This window comes from Mixophyes fleayi, chromosome 10, assembly GCF_038048845.1.
Source record: "Mixophyes fleayi isolate aMixFle1 chromosome 10, aMixFle1.hap1, whole genome shotgun sequence".
Lineage (NCBI taxonomy): Eukaryota > Metazoa > Chordata > Amphibia > Anura > Limnodynastidae > Mixophyes > Mixophyes fleayi.
In genome coordinates this window covers 52,994,269-53,012,639 of record NC_134411.1, presented here as the reverse complement: position 1 = coordinate 53,012,639, position 18,371 = coordinate 52,994,269, and the positions used below count along the sequence as shown (strand labels likewise).

General features: G+C 39.9%; 1 protein-coding gene across 5 annotated transcripts in view; it reads right to left on the bottom strand.

Moving 5' to 3' along the window:
* The window catches only part of SIPA1 (signal-induced proliferation-associated 1), a 78,140-nt gene extending 61,092 nt beyond the window's left edge, over positions 1-17,048 (bottom strand). For 3 of the 5 annotated variants that reach the window (XM_075188759.1, XM_075188763.1, XM_075188764.1), the window contains exon 1: positions 11,775-11,927. The gene's annotated coding sequence lies outside the window, so the exon portion shown is untranslated. Of the gene's footprint in view, positions 1-11,774; positions 11,928-16,896 lie in introns of those variants that run through there. The other 2 variants (XM_075188760.1, XM_075188761.1) reach the window with 2 other exon arrangements.
* Positions 17,049-18,371: the final 1,323 nt, after the last annotated feature.

Genomic DNA, 18,371 nt, shown 5'->3' with positions numbered 1-18,371 from the left:
AGAGATTTTATTATTAACTGACATCTCATCATGATGTTTGTCCTGGCTTGAGATGTTCCCAGCGCTGTCTTTATCCTTGGTAATATATTAATTTAAGATAAATCTAACGCAGGAGATATTGGAGATATCTCCTGTGTTAGGCAACTTACTGCATTAACAGCAGTCCTCATAATAGTTAATGGCCAATTTTATCAAGTTTGAAAAACTTAGCTTTTACGGAACTCATTCCCGATGGCGTCAGCCATTGAATCATATGGGGAGTACTTTGTGGTAGAGGGGTCTTCGGATTCCTCACCCCAGCTTAACTGCTCTCCCCTTCGGGAGAGCAACTTTGCAAGAGTTGAATGGTAAGTAAAGTCATCAGCGGGAAAGCCTCCTACCGTACGTTTTGTCCTGGGATGATTTTTTAAGAAATGCATTAGAAAAATCATTTGTCATCAGATGACAGATGATAATTAACAGGGCAAAATCCCATTAATTAATAAATAGGTCCCTTTAGGAGCAAACTGAAATGTTTAATTTAATGAAAGGGGTGGTGCCAAAGTGGCAGGAGGTTGGACTTTGAGGTGATGTTTACTAGAGATGAGCGGGTCGGATTTGAAGAAATCTGACAGATCCGAGTTTTCAGGGTTCTGAGTAGACTTGGAACAAGGCTCGATACTTTGCGACAAATTCGTATCTGAGGTAAAATGTCATTTCCCGAAAAAGAAATTGCAATGCTTACGATATAGCCTCGCCCTTTTCTCATCTACCATTTTAGAACAGACAGCATGTAGGGGAGATGCTAGCTGCAGTGCTATGCTCAGAAAAAAAAATAGCCTTCAAAGTTAAATTACCAAATACAGAATACAGAATTAGGCAAAGTGAAAGAGTAACAGAAAAAAACAATAGAATGGTGGTGAGTATTGTAAAGCAGTTCTGCGGGGATCATTCAACTAGAATAGCTTGCCGATCAATCTGCTTTAATTTCAGTCTGCCAGGGTAGTATATATTTTTATATATATATATATATATATATATATATATATATATATATGTATATATATACAGTGCTTTTTTGTCATAGAACTCACCGGAGCTGAGTTCCGGCACCTTATTTCAATGGATTTTCTAAGTCTTAAAAGTTACTTTTGAACATTTGATGTTTGGTCCACGTGGACTTGAATCGACCTGTCAAGCGTAGCAGGTTGGCCGCAAAGTCATTAAAACGGTGCATGCGGGCTGCTTGGCTCGGCTTGTAGCGCTCCTCAGCTTGTGATTGGTCGTGTGGTCGTGCACTGAGAGCTTACTGCGGGTGGCGACCGTTATGTTTCGTTACACAACTGACGTGTGTGGGTGTGTATACAGTGACTGACTACGTGATGTGAGTTCTGGCACCTTTTTTCTTAAAAAAAAAGCACTGTATAAATACATAAATATATATATATATATATATATATATAAATATATTTATATATATATATATATATATATATATATATATATTACTAAGTCTAAGGGTATCCATGAGTGCTATATGTGATCCTGAGGTTTCAAATTCTGACACTGTCATTATTGAGCAGCTTCCCTCCAAAAGACCTCCATCATTTGGAAATGTGAGGATGAGTAGTAGTATTAGTATTGATGATGATTTACACTTAGAATTTGAAGAGGCTACTATGGAAGCTGCACATTTGCAAGAGGATGAAGGGGATAATGGTAGATTTGAAAAAAAGGTGTTGTACTTAGATGAGCTAATGAGGAGGATGATGATGATTGTGTTCAAGTAAGGCAGCAACCAGTGTTACCACCAGCTCATGCCCATGATAAGCACATTGTCATGCCAGGGAACAAGACAAAAAAAAGCACCACTTCTGTTTGGATATATTTTTTTACAAACCCAGACAAATATTTGTCAAGGCATCTGTAACCTTTGACAGAATAAGATAAGTAGAGGTAGGGATGTTGATCATGTAGGTACCTCCTCCCTGTTATGTCATTTGCAACAAGTTCATTCAAGTCATATTTCCAAACATGGAAAATTGTCTTTCTTAGCAAGCAGGCCACCATCATCTACCAGCCAAATGGAGAGATAGTTGCAATCGTCGTCAAACACTTTCATCATAACTTCCTCATTATTAGTACGTAGACCAGCATCCAATTTTCAAATACCAAATGACTCCCATAATGCAATCCATGATTCCCAAGAGACATCCTTGCACACTACAGCTGCTACTGGGGGTGATACATCGTCACAGAGGGGAAGCAAGACAACTAAGCATAATTTTACTCAATTGTCTGTGAAGCAAGCATTTGGAAGAGGAAACAAGTAAGACAGTCAGCATCCTGTTGCATAGCAGAGCACTAAAACCATGACAGCTTTGTTAGCACTGGATGTGCATTCCATTTCCACAATCAATGCATCAGGTTTTAGGCGATTAGTTGAGGTCATTTGTACACGCTATAAAATTCCACCTCGATTACATTTCTCCCGATCAGCAATTCTACAACAAGTCATTCAGTCCCTAGAAAATTCCATTGTAAAGACTATTCACTTAACTACGGATATGTGGACCAGTGGTACTGGTCCATCCAAAGACAATACGACTGTGAAAGCCCACTGGCAACAGCAGCTCTGGTACCTTTACCATCATCCTCTTAATCTTTCCAGCATAGTAGAGCTAGCACTCATTGCCAGGTCATTCACTGGCAAGCTACTCTGTGTATCGCTGATTTCACAAAGAAACATACTGGTGTCAATCTTTTGGAAAAACTCAGGAATGTCATAGCAAAATGGCTCACTCCACTAAGACACTCCTCAGGATTCCTCATTGCTGATAACAGAGCCAACATTTTGTGTGCATTACGACTGAGTGAATTTCAACACGTACCATGCTTTGCACATACAATAAACTTGGTGGTGCAGAATTTCTTAAAAAATGAGAGGTCAGTGTAGTAAATGCTATTCGTAGTCCGTAAAATTTTTGGCCATTTTTGACATTCAGTGACCACATGTAGAACATTGCAGCAGCTGCAAAAAAAATGCCATCTGCCATTCCACCATCTGAAGCAAGAGGCAGTAACAAGGTAGAATTCTGCACTTTATATGCTTAAGTGACTAGAGTAACAGTAACAAGCCATCAAGACCTACACAATAAACCATGATAAATGTAGTGGGGGGACATGTTACCCTACGTCAGCACATTGGAGAATCCTTACTGTTTTATGAAAGCTACTGAAACCATTTGAAATTGTAACAAATGAAGTGAGTTCTGACACTGCCAGCCTGAGTTAGGTTATACCCCTAATCAGACCATTGGAAAAACAGCTGGTGAAACTGAAGGAGGAGATGAAACGTAGCGATTCTGCAAAATATGTTGGCCTTTTAGATAAAGTTCTTTATTCACTTCGCCAGGACCCAAGGCTTTGTAGCATCTTGAAATTGCATCACTACATTTTGGCAACCATGCTTGATCCCAGGTTGTGTCACATGTAATGTCTTTCTTTCCAGATGACACAAATCTTCATAGATACAAACAGCTCCTTGTGAGCAAGCTGTTGGCTCAATGACAACGTTCCCTGCTTCAGCTTCTCCTACAGAAGCTACTGCCAGGAAAAACTTTTCTAAGAGCCACACTGATGATGAGTCAACAACTCAGCAGCACACAAATTTAAAAGATTATAATATCGGCTCAGGCTTAAGAGAAATGCCCGAATATCTTAACACCTTGTTTTAGTACAATGGTGGAGGATTACTTTAATGATAAAGTAGAACTTGGCATCTCAGACAGTCCCTTTACATTCTGGGAGGGAAAAAAAAGCAATTTAGAGTCCCTTGTATAAACTAGCTATGCTGTACTTAAGCTGTCCATCCACCAGAGTGTACTCAGAAAGAGTGTTTAGTGCAGTCAGGACCGTGATCGTCGGAGGAGAATATTTCCCAAATGTAGAAAAAATGGCGTTCATCAATATGAACTACAAATTGTATGAAGAATACTGTTCTTGCTGCCAATTACAAACAGAATCTGCAGATTCCAGTGGGGTTGGAACTAATATTGTGTGATGATGATGATCATGACCTCATGATGAAGGTGATGATGACATTGTCAACATAGAGGAAGATGACCACTGTTAGCCAAATGCCCATTAGTAATTTGTTAAAAAAAAAAACCTACCTATTCTATTCAGTTCATCAAACAACAAACAAAATGTCTTTTTTGGGTGTCTAAACAAATCAATCACTTCAACACAAAATTGGCAGCACCTGCAGCTGAAGTGCTTGGTTTGTTAAACGGTGCATGTCCTTTTTAACATATGGGTAGGTGGGTGGTCCCATCTTGCACTATTTTACATTTTGGATATGGACAGCTTGTGTAACAGTAAAAATGCCATGCGTTGGACAGTTAAACATTCAATTAATGATCATTCATTAGTTGACAATTCAGGTGTCAACAGTATTATTAGGTCACCAATTGACATGGGGAACAGTATGATTAAATGGACAATTCTAATGTCGACATTATTATAGGCTTAGGGATAGGGCTAGGGTTAAGGAAAGGAATAGGAATTGAGACAGGGTTAGGGATAGAGACAGGGTTAGGGGCAGTGATAGGGACTGTGACAGGTATAGGGATAGGGACAGGGTTAGAGACAGTGATAGGAACAGGGTTAGGGACAGGGATAGGGGCAGGGTTAGGGAAGAGATAGGGTTAGGGATAATACTGTCTACATTTGAATTGTCCACCCAACAAATTCTGTCTACCTTTCAATTGTCATCCTAATAATACTGTTGATACTATTATTGTCAACTTTCCTACCCTGTTTATTAGGTTAACTACTTGGTGTATCTTCTTTTTTCAAATAAAAATGTAATTGAAGTAGACACCCCAGATGAGGATGATGAAGAGGCTTATGATAACATTGTTATTTGTCACCATTGATGAAGATGACCATTGTTATCCAAAGCTGTGTCTAGTTTTGTGAAGCAGTGCAAAATCAGATTTAAATTTGCAATGAAAAATTATTGAAATGAGAAAAATTAATTTTTGCACCAGCTCAGACTTGGCAGAGATTGAGTCATATTTCATATGTTTAAAGGACTCATTTTCCACCCTCCAACTGCACTTCAGCGGAGATATTTGATGAAAAGTGATGTCTGTGTCATGTATCTGTGCCACTGCTCTGTCACTAATTTTAGCCAGCCAGATCGCTGTAGACTTTAGCAAAAAATTGTTGAAAATTTGGACAGTTGGGAAGGGATCATTAAAAAATAGAAGGAAAAAGACTAGAAATAAATGTTAGTGCTATAAATAGTAATATAGAAGCAAAAAAAAGCTCAAGAACACAGAATTTTACCTATTTTTCACAATTTTTAATTAAATACAGGTCCAAAACCAAAGCCTTTCATTTATTTTGGGGCAAAACCTGTAGCAAAACCAAAACACGAAAACATTTTAGAACCAAAACCACTATCAAAACCAAAAAACAGGGGTCAGCACACATCTCTAATGATTACACATTTGTACAGTATACCTATACAGATTTCTTTGTCTCCTACAAACCAAGCCCCAGTTCTAGTTTGCAGAGGCATGTCCCAAAAGTGGAAAATAGAACCTTTGAAATATGCTGAATAAACCTTCAAGGTGCAACAGTGCAAAACCAATGCATAATGCAATAACACACCTCTGAGTTTTACCAAAGGCCAATGAGGGGCACTTTACATTTGTTCATTCATAGACACAAGCACACAGTGTAAAAAAAACCTTTACAACGTAAATTATTATAAGATACTTTACATAACTACCAACATCACTACGCAATAAAAAAAATGGTGAATGCTGTTAAACATTTTAGAACTGGACAGACACTCAGGAGCCAATCGAATAGGTTATCCACACAGATCTTGATATTAAACCCAAAAGTAGGATATTTTAGATTGGAAGATAGATAGGCGAAATCAAAAGAGGGACTGACCTCCAACAAATATAAATTGAGCTCACAGCTTCTTTAATTGACATGTCTACTTTCACACAAGTGGCATCAATTAAAGCTGTTAGGCCTACTCATAATATCTGCCTATATAATATGAAATCTGAACTTTGACTTAGAAAGAACAGTGCTTGGATGCAAGGAATTAATCCTGTTAGGTTTGGCGGTTGCTCTGGATAACAGGATCATTTAGCTGTCTCCGTATCTATCAGCTCTTTGCAGGCAGTATTAAATCTTTAGCTGTAGTCAGGATTCAGACAGTTGGAGGATTATATCATACTGACCTTCCAGACACTGCTTAATAATCATACCTCCCAACTGCCTGATATAGGTGGAACAATCCATGGCTGCGAGGGCAGGAAAGTTGGATCTTACGTGCTGTTCCCTGCTGCTGTGCATAGCAAAGTAGCAATGAACGTGTGCTGCGTGCACCTGTCTCTGGTATGCGCGGCAATGAACATCTATCTATCTATTTATCTATCTATCTATATGTATATATATATATATATATATATATATATATATATATATATATATAATTTTAAGGATGATTATGATCCTTTTATGGACTGTATTTTAAAAGGAAACAAAAACTAGAAAACTGTAGCTGGACCTCTCGGAAACCTCTATTAGCTTTATTACATATATTATTTCAAGATGATTTGCTATTACATTGGTGGTCCAAACCACTCTGCTACATAATGACATGATTGAAAAACTACCAGTAACACACATTTGCTTTAGTATGGTGTTCAGTATGAACTGAATACACTTAATTATAATTATTTTTAGGAAGATAATTATAATTTTTCAAAAGAATACCATACCATCTGTTTACACTAAACCTGTAACCTAAGGCCTCATACATACACTAGGTTAAGCAACCATGTTACTTCTGGTACTGTTACGTGGAGCCATTAGATCATCTCAGCTAGAGCAGGGATCTCCATAGTAAACACATCTTTTATACTGACTGCAGCACAGGACACTGCTGGAATACAACATGTTCTATTGTCGATGCATCCAACACTTGAAAGAGTGCAGAAGATGTGTTTAACATAGAGATTAATGATCTCTATAATGAGAGGTGTTCCAGCTGAGATCACAATGTGGTGGATAGAGATAACTGCACTGGGCGTAAAATATAATTGTTATATAGCATGGGTATGGGGGCCTGAGATAGCTATGTCAGCCTGCTTCAAAGTAGAGTCACCACTGCCTACAATAACAAATTATAAAATCTTCAGTAAGTAGAAAATCACTAACATTTTATTCAGTTGTACCATTGTGTAAAGAGTTGAGGCCAGCCTCGGACTGGCCTGCCGGTGAGCCGGACTAACCACCGATAGGCCCTGCTGCATATAGCTCCACCCCCTCCGTTGTTAGGGCGGAGCTTCCATGCGGCTGACTTCCGACGGCGACACTTGTGTTAAACACACTACCGCGCGGTAGTGTGTTTATTAGTTTCAGCAGGGGAATGAAGAGACAGCGCTGAGGAGGTCCTGTTATACAGCCACCCAGAGGACCAAGAATGATGCACGCCAGAGCTTTGCACAGGTAAGTGCACGCCCAAGGCAGCAGGCATGTAGGAGGGAGAAGGGGGGCCAAGGCAGCAGGCATGACAGGGAGAAGGGGGGCCAAGGCAGCAGACATGACAGGGAGAAGGGGGGCCAAGGCAGCAGACATGACAGGGAGAAGGGTCGCCAAGGCAGCAGACATGACAGAGGGAGAAGGGGGGGCCAAGGCAGCAGACATGACAGAGGGAGAAGGGGGGCCAAGGCAGCAGACATGACAGGGAGAAGGGGGGCCAAGGCAGCAGACATGACAGGGAGAAGGGGGGCCAAGGCAGCAGACATGACAGGGAGAAGGGGGGCCAAGGCAGCAGACATGACAGGGAGAAGGGTCGCCAAGGCAGCAGACATGACAGAGGGAGAAGGGGGGGCCAAGGCAGCAGACATGACAGAGGGAGAAGGGGGGCCAAGGCAGCAGACATGACAGGGAGAAGGGTTTCCAAGGCAGCAGACATGACAGGGAGAAGGGTCGCCAAGGCAGCAGACATGACAGGGAGAAGGGGGGCCAAGGCAGCAGACACGACAGAGGGAGAAGGGGGGCCAAGGCAACATGGCATGAAAGAGGGAGAAGGGGGGCCAAGGCAGCATGGCATGAAAGAGGGAGAAGGGGGGCCAAAGCAGCATGGCAGAGGGTGAAGGGGGCCAAAGCAGCATGGCAGAGTGTGATAGAGGGGGGCCAGGAGAAGGGGGAAGCAAAAGCAGCATGGAGGGCACAGTCTGTTCATAAGGGAGCACAGCATGGTGATGAAGGGGCACAGTAATGTGAGTGATGGCACAGCGGACTTGTGGCAATGTAATATATGTGAGGTGGGTGGTGGCTAACTAATGGGTTATTTGTTTGTGGGATGATATTGGGGCCATTTAATTTTATAGTGGGGACTATTCATTTTAGATGGGGTGGTTTGGGGACTATTAATTGAATGTGGGGCTGAGTTTGAGGAGCATGAGGTCTATTTCTTAAATGTGAATATAAATTATCAGTGACGGTCGAGGGAAATAGGTATATTTATTATACGTAAATGCTATTAATTTATTGCTGGGCTTGTTTGGAGGAGGGAGATAGATTTACTTATTAAATGTGAATACTATTATTTTAATGTTTGGGCTGGAGGAAGGCCTAAGTATTAATCGTGGGTCCTATTGATTTAATGCCGGGGCTGGTTGGAATTTTCTAAATGTACCCATTTTTTTTCCAAATAGGGCCCCAACATTCCAGGATCCAGACAAGCTGCAACTAAAGAAACCAGCAGCCACAGGTGGTGACAAGAACAGGTAGGACAGTCTGTCAAATGTTCTGATTCTAGTGGGACAATCCCAATTTTTGGTGACTGTTCTGCCCAATCTAAAGGGCAGGTCAAGACTGTGTACTCTTTATATACACAATGCATTCATTATATACTACACTATGGTGCTAGCTGTCCTTTGAGGGCTGGCCACTCCCCCTCTAGTGTCTGGTCTCGCCTCTATGATGGCAGGCCACACCCCCTCTGGTGGGCCCCTAGCACTGCAGTCTCCAGGTGGGCCCTTCATGCCCCAGTCCGACACTGGTTGAGGCTGAACTTAAAAGTAGTAGTTAACACACACTGGAGCCATATAGCTGGTTTGATATGCAGAGTGTTTTAAATAATCAGTTTAGGAGAGATGGTTGTCATCTATTATCGTTTTCCTGAAATGGCAATAAGAGAAAAAGGTTTACAGTGGTACTGCTAAAATCCTATTATATAGACTTCCCCATGCTATTGCAAGCAAGACTCAGTGAATCTTACAGTAAGTAAATGTTCAGGTGAAGCACTGTTGCAGAAGAATACACCCTTTTTATAGGTTTTTTTTTATCCTTTAATAAATAGATGCAATAGTGCCTGTCTCCATTTATGTGTAGAATATACTTACGCCTAACAACTGATAGAAATTATATTGGAATGTCGGAAACTGCAAGTTCTCCTGAGAGTTGGAAATTGAGCAAGAGTCCAATAATGTCAAATAATATAATTGTATTTGCTTTATTTCAAGTGATATACTTCTTAACCAAGTGCCAGCAAACTTTAAGTTTCCCAACCCTAAACTATGTGTCAGGAGTGTGTGAGTGAGTTAATCATTGTAATAAGTGGTGCACTATGAGCATAGGTTCCTGGACAGCAACTACCATAATTGTCAGCCCGGTATGCATAATATACCTTGAAGATCTTGCAGAATTTTTTCCATTTTGAAAGAAAATGTACCTACCAAAAAAGCCAGGATAGTCGCTTCTTATTTTTAAGTTTCTGCTTGATTAATAAAATCCGTGTTTGAGCTGCCATATGTATTTTAAATATGAATCAAGTGTTATGCAAACTAAAATAGTTCTATTATGTTACAGATATTATAGGTCCAAAGTACTACTGTTTAGTGCACTAAATTACAACAAATATGGCCTTTGTAGAGCATATTCTAAAATTATAAACTTCTGGAGTAACCAAATTCCCAATTTACCTAATAAAAACTACACATGTTGTGATGATTACTAGAATTGTTAAACAATCCAAGCAGTAAGTTTAGAATTTCACATTTTTAGACTATGTCCCAAACATTACTGGTAATTCAATATTACATACAGTTTTCCTCAAAAGAAAATAAACAATTTTCACAACTCACTTTCCATAATCTGTCAGTGAAAGTTATCCCTTCATAGATGGGTCACAAATGAATCATTTAAGAATATTCATATTTTGCAAAGTGAATTTTGAGGCTTTTTATTTCAAAAATGTAACTTATCTTTCACACATCACTAGAACAGTAAATGACTAAGTCATGCCATTGTCTTACCCACTATGGAGAAGAGCATATGTATACCTTATGAATAAATGATTATAGTATAGGATGGGAGAAAGAAGGGCGGAAAAGAGAGCAGTTGAATACAGTGGGGGAAGATATGTGTTAACAATGATAAGTATTGAGAAGTGAACAGAGGCCCTTCTGTATAAAGAAACAGTGTCCTAGCATTACGTACTCTTCAATACTCTCTAGCCCAGAAAGGCTCATAAAATATTTAAATAACCAAAAATGTAGGCGTACTGCATAACACAGAAACGAAATGCCTGAAAATTCATGCAAGAAGATTACAGAAAAATGTATAGGTTCATAGACCATATAGCAATACAAATTTACCATATATTGTATTTGCCTGTGTACATGGCTACAAAACACACTGGTGGAATATCTAGATAGGATGGTACTAATATTAAATAGTTAGAAAACATGAACAGGAATGGATGGCTAATAATCTGAGACGAGTAATAATTCTCATTAAAAATACAGAGCTTCAGCAGATTTAGGACTTCAGGGACTAAACTGCGTTAAGATAAAGAATCGCTGGTCAAGACTACAAAGACCAGAATGCATTGCAAGTAGAAGCAAAAAGATTGACTAAATGGTCATGATTACATTGCAACATGTAAGCAGATGTAGTGATGTCACTATAAGTGACATTTCTCTCTCCCCTTTTTGTGTTTTACACATCTCGCTGCCTTTTTCTCTCCCTCCCTTATTTTACTCATATACACATCTTCTCCCTCCTCTCTTTCTCTCCCAACACCCCCCCTCCCCATCTAGGTCAGTCACTTCCTCTGTCTGTTTCTGCTCCACATGCCCTTTTTCCTCTGTCATCTGAGCGGAAATTAGAGAGACAGAACAAGAAAAATGACTTTCATGGATAGAGAAAATTAAAATACAATTCTGAACTATATAAAATATATGTTCACAATAAAAACTCCAGTAAAGAAGAGGTGGAGATAGACTAATCTCCCTATGTATAATAAACAGACCAGCACAATGTAGCACGTGTATTTCAGAGTGGATATAAGACAACATTAAGTAACCAGTATATCTTAAAAAGCACAAGGCACATTGTAATACAATATAACATATTATCTAAACATCACATCTATATAAATATTTACTATTAATGTCATTTAGAGACCATATGTGTGACATATACAGTTCTGGGCAGATGGTGTTTGGTACAGAAATGTGTACATCAGTCTGCTGGCAGTTATATCCCACAGTGTTGTAGGGGCTGCCTACAGACGTATTGCTATAGACAGGCATCACGTGCATATCATGCATAGGCACTGCTAATACAGAAGCAATGTTTTACAGCATGCGTACATGCACCATGTCACAGGCACAAACATGCATATACATACTAATGTATTTACAGACCAACAAAGAGATCTGAATCAGTGCAGGACTGTCGCATACCTCTGTGATCATCTGGTTTTCTCTATGCTCTGCTTCTCTCCTTTCTCTCTTCTCTCCCCCAATTCCCCTCTTTTTCTTTCACACAGCTGCAGGCTGCTGCTTCACTCTCTGTCAGTTTCCTCCCATCAGCATCTCCTCCTCTGACCTCTCTCTTCCTCCACCCCCCTTCATTTCCTCAGTCCCTTCCTCCCATCCTCCTCCTGCAGGGTGTCATAGGGAATAGGGAGCCATGAACCTATCCTTCCTCACACTGGGTGACACATACAAAAAGGAACTATGTGATCATGGATTTTCTTCCATAAGTCAAAAAGCTTAAGCAGTGACTGAAATAATTAGAAGATGTATATCCTCCTGTATTTCTCACCTATTGCAGGCTGGAACAGGTTTTATTTATATCTTCTCAAGGTAACTTAAACCCTGCATCCATCTAAATGTGCCTTAAACCACATGCCCTTTACGTGTGCATTTGTAGGTGAAAATCCTAGCTGCATTGCAGGGACTATGCATACTGGCATACCCAAAGCAAACAATGTAATTTGTTTCTCACAAAAGTGACAAACTACCTCCATCTTTCTGTTACCAGTAAGACTGACAAAAGGCCGAGTTTAAATTGTGACAAAACAAACAGTTGCTGTAGTCACACAAGTCTGTGACTTCATTGTAGACCAAAAAATACTTCTAGAGGACAATTATTTTAGAAATGTTTACATTTTTAGTTACTTCAATTGTATTTGTACCCCATCTGTTTACATTTTTAGTTACTTCAATTGTATTTGTACCCCATCTTCAGTTTATATTGCCAGTAACATTCTGTGCAAAGAACCGGTAATAGACAGGAATACTAGTACTGAATAAGGACTGATAGCCCCTGTTTCTTTATGAAGACATAAAAAAGGAAGTTACAAGAGTTATTTGCTGTTTTAACCTATAAATAGCATATTCTTATTTGCTGTCTTTAAATATGCAGTGCTGTACAAAAAGTATCACTCAACCTTGATTCTATCTAATCCACTAAAGTGACACAGAAATTAGATGTGTCCCTCAGTCAGCCTAAAACAAAAACACATGTAATCTATGAGTCCAAAATGCTTCTCAGTAATGGACAGATAGGAAAAATGAATCTCTTTACACCTGAAATATAGGCCTAAGCATTATGCAACGTTTGCATAGCATCATGATCAAGGTGATCATTACAGAATATTGGGGCCTTTTTATTAATTAACAGGGTTTTGCCAGATAAATTATCCATACTTGCCTACTCTCCCGTAATTCCCGGGAGGCTTCCGAATTTCGGGGTGTCCTCACGGACTCCAGGAAGAGTAGGCAAAGCTCCCACAGCAATGAATGGAGGGGACGGGTCTTAATCGCATAATTAAGTTGCGCCCCCTCCATTCAATGCCATGAATGCTTTTTATAGTGGGGGTGGGGCTATGGTGATGCGACAATGTCACCACACCCTCCTCCTACCCCATGTCACATGACTTCTCCCAGATCTTAAAATCTTAAGATGGCATGTATGAAATTATCATCTGTCGTTGCATGCGCAGAGCCACTTAGCTATAGTAACTCGAGGGGAGAGCAGGAAGGCTGCAGTGAAAGATCTGAAGATCCCTCTAACGCAATGCTCTCCCCATCAGGTAGAATAGATAACACCATAATCAGAGGTCTGACAACCTAGGCTTTTTGGGGCTTGATAAATACCCCCAGACCACATTCCCTATTAAACATTATTGGGACTGCAGTTTAATGCGAAACTTAGCCTAATGTAGGAGATATGTATGAAATCTCCTGCGTTAGGCTTTTTTTTTACATAGCTATGTGACTTACAAATGCCTAAACCATGTGGACTAAGCTGTTTCTGCATTGTTTATGCTTAATAAATAGCCCCCATAGTGTGAGTCTAAAACTGGGGACACACTATTGCATTTTACTTCAGATGCGATTTCTGTAACCATTTTACCAACGACTGAAAGTCCCAATGATCATGCAGATTCAGGCGTACACACCTATATGATTTACCTTCAGGTCTGTACATCTCTCATAACCATCTGCTGAAAATATCGTAACTCTGTACACACTCTACAGACACTGCTGCAGGTTGTCATTACATTTACACTTCCACATTTGCCCAACATCATTCCATTGTTGATCGTGATTGTTAGGAAGTTTAGAAAACGAAATCAGATGCATTATCCGATGAAACGTCCATTTATTGTGTGCTCTGCACGATAATTGCATCATTTTGTACCCATCTTTATTGAAGCCAACAAATATAACACCTACAGTAACAACACTGTTATTTTTAAAACATCAAGCAAAGATTTTCCTAGTTGATTATGTGTGAAGAGAAGAACTTGACCTTTTTGCAATACTAACTTAAGATAACATGTTAAGTAACTTAAAGTGTACCTGTCACACGACTGCGGCATGAGCGTACAGGAAGTATTTCGAACTGCAAATATAATATATAGGAAGTAAGAAATGTACTATAGTGGCAACTAAAAGAGACTTTGTATTAAAACATTACTCACAAGATTGACATGTGGACTTTGTTTTATATAGAAACACAATTCACCACAATCTCCCTGCAACAGTTTCACAGGGTTCTTACATTACTTCTTGATGCTCCTGAGGTCATGATCATTACACTTTCTACTTCTCAATCTGTGGCTTTCTGCTTGTGTCCATTCCCCTCCCCACACCATGCACTGCCCCAGTCATATGCCCTCTCCTTACTTACACAACTACATGAGTGGACAGTTCACTGACTTCCCAAGAGCAGCACACCCACCTCCTGAAAGATTCTGCACTGCTGTGAACATTTTTCTGACCTGATTATAGGCAGTAGTCATGCAGAAGATTAACAACAATTACAATAGGTGTTCTAATGCTAGTTGAAAGCAGCTGAAAAATATGGAGCATAAAAATACATTTGTGCTAAGATGTAATTTATAGCGACCAGTAGATTTTATTTTATGTACTGCAGTAAAAAATTAAAGTTAGAATCTGGTTGGTTGTAGTGGTACACAGAAAACTGGTGCACATTCAGTGGTGAAACAGTAAACCCCCGGGCATCATAGAAAAAATTGGGCAGGAACATGGCCATGCCACTCCAGCTTCCCCCTCTCTGCTCTTTTTAGCATACGCTGTTTTGTGCATGCATTCACTCTACAGGGGTGGGCTCAGAAAAGGCCTCCACTGTGTTGTTTTCATAGCATAACTGGGGCCTAAGGTGTGTATGGATTTGCCCTGTAGTGGTCCCACCCCACCATGCCCTGTAGTGGTCCCACCCCATGTTTCCTCTGTAGTTCCAACCATCTGCGCATTGTACCATGTTACCAAATAAGCCCTGTATTTTCCCAGAGTGTTTTTTTTTTTTAATATAAGACAATGATGACACCAATTCTTGGAGATGCTGTGTTCATAGTTATTTCTAGACAATGCTAAAGCTGAACTAATATCTTGTAAAATATTTTGCTAAGGTATCTCTCCACCTAACTGGAGATCTGTGTTCTCAAGGCTCCTTAGTTTCTCTCATTGCCCGACTTTAAACTGGAGGAACAATCCCAAACCACAATCGAGAGATTACGGCTTGTCCTCCCACTCACACCCATACTCTTCCGCCGTTCAAAGTTGGTTAGCTTAATTGATTTGTCAGTTCAGCCATTTTTCCTGGGGCTCTGACTAGGGGGAGGGTCACCTTTGTAAAATATTTTACCTAGGCAGTAGTTGTAGTAGAGCAAGCATTATTACATGTTTGAAGATCATTTTGCTACTATGGACTCAGTTGTTTTGGTACAGGTGATATTGTCAAATAAAACAGAATCGCTGCTCTCATTCTCAATTCTTGGAGGATAGCAAAAGGGTGCTTTGGAGGGCTTCTTTCCTGGGGACCCATCATTGCTACTGCTTCTAATACTTTACACTTTTAAGTGAAACTGTCACCATAATAAATTACAAATAAAATGGGCAGGGATTAAAATCTCCAGGGTCAGCCTCCCTCCTGTACATTAGCCCTCCTATCACTTCTAAATGGAGAACAGACAAAACAAAGGGGGGACAAAGGTCCAATAGAACTGTCCATGTAAACTTTTTAGCACACCGGGCATGCTAAAATGTGGCCCTCTTCTGTGTGAACTTCTGTGTGAACTGGTGAGGGGAGATACCATGTTTTTAAAAATTTAAAAAGCATTAAAAAATAAAAACATTATGTGACAGGTCTACTTTAAGACAACTCAGAGATCGAGTACACCAAATGAAAGATGATGTTTGATTGGATGTCTGCTGTCCAATTAGGTGCCACATTTCAAGCTTTCATTTAGTGCAACTCATCAGATGACTAGCTGTCTCAAAGCTTTCCAAGGCAGTGATGACACCCACTCCCAACACACACATTCATCTATATAGTCACATCCCCTTTACAACTAATTTGCAAATAATCCTGATTCTATGTGATGAAACCCCCCAAAAAAGTATAACCCTCCCTATAAATACATGTGAAGCTTGACGCACTGGAGTGGTGGTACACCATAGCACTAAACTCTACTTTAGTGCTATACTACAACTTTAATGTTAGCATGAAAACCGCTCCAGAGAGCCATTTTTTGCTCTCCCAGACATAGTTATAATTAACGGATGAAGCTATCAATCGCTATCAATTGCTCCCTTATCCATTAGTGTCACACGATGAAACAAAGAGAAGCTACTATGTGAGCCTGATCCTCCCCTTTGAGAATTGACAGAAAAAAAAGCTATATATCTACTGTATATCGGAGTTTGAGACAGTGATAAATAGAACATTAAGTCACAGTGCGTCTGTCCTCTCCTCACAAGATGACACAAATGTAATTGAGCATTTTTTGTGATGTGAAACCATCTGTGCTCCATACGGTCAGAAGGAGGCTCTGTCATGCTGTCCTATTGCTTCAAATATTGACAGAGAGGAAATGCAGAAATAGAAGCTATCATTCTAATTCTGCATTTACATAGTGACACAAACAGCAGGAAGCCACAAGATATTTCACAGTAACACATAGTTACATAGGTGACATAGAGGGAACAGACTTATTGTAACCCAATTTTAGTTCTTCATTTTAAATGTATACCACTGTGAGCAATTTACCTCTAAAAGACTGTGCTTCTGTCTGGTCACATCACCTCTTGCGTGTCTCTCTCGCATGGCCTTGCTCTGAAGTAACCACAGCTTCCTCTATTTCTCACCGGCAACCCACCCCCTGTGCCTGCAACAATCACATCCTGAAAGTGCCAGGAAGCCTGAGACAATGAAACAGAGACAGAACCAGAGAGAAAGGGAGGGGAGAGAGAGCAGCACAGTGTGTAAGAGAGACAAACATCCTGCTATTACCATCCCAATATACCCCAATATGCAACTATCCACATTATTATTGCCTATCATATTTATTCTCAAATGCTGCATCCCCTGGTTGTCTTAACATTAATATAACTCACAATTCCCAGTAGATCCCCTGTGTGAGTGTGGGAAAAATGTGGTTCGCCAGCTGTTGTACTGTTTGTTCGTTGCTCTGGAAGAGCTGACTGGTAGTTGTAGTTCAATAATAACTGTCTAAAGCTAGCCAAAACACATCATTATTCTTTTCTGTTTTTGAATGAACAATTGCGGTTCTGTACAATCACATTAATATGCAACTGAGACCTACACATTATCATCCTTATGTTAGCAATCTGCTTGTCAGGTATAATTGTTTTACTACACCCCAAAACATATCCCAATGAAAGGGAGAGAGGTACACAACATGTCCAAAGGAACACTTTTTCAGATCTTTTCATCCAGGAAAGGAACATGGCTTAGGAAGGAACTCATAAGAGAATACTTTTTAGAGTTGTAGAATTTATTTATGACCATTATAACAATCTTTTAATGTAAAAGTCATTAGCTGTGAATCATCAAGCAGACACAACTTCATAATCCTAAAAAAATCTTGATCATATTATTATAGCTAGTAAGTAATAGCAGTTTGAGAGATTTTTTTTCCCTGACTTTAGAGTTTTGCTTCAAAAACAAAGGTCACCACTTGCAAAAACTTATTTTCATGAACACAGTGGGCCTAATTCATCTTTGAGCTTTAGTCCCTTTGCATACCTTATCTTGCGTGAAATTGCTCTGCGCATGGTCAGAAATAGACCTTATGTCAGTGAATGCAATTGCATGCAATTCATGTCCGAACTCAAATGACACTTACGATTGTCTACAACTTGAAGAACGGAAGAGGCGGAAGAACATAGTCTGGATACATTAAAGGCGTTCCAAGCAAATGCGGGCAATTTTGCCATACTCTGAAGAATGCTTGTTTTCAAGCATGAGGTTTGCACCAGCTCCAGGGCAGGTGTAACTGACGGATGATAGTGATGACCAAACACGGCATTCACTCTCACAATCTGATGGCATGATTGACAATTCACCTGCACACCTGACACCAGTCGTTTCAGCACACAACACTACAAAAGATCATTACAGATGAATGGCATTGTACCATTTTGTTCCCAAAAAAAAGGAAAACCAAAAAACTGCTGACTGCTTACTTAAATAAGGTAGGTGAAACTTCCACGTGTGTGTCT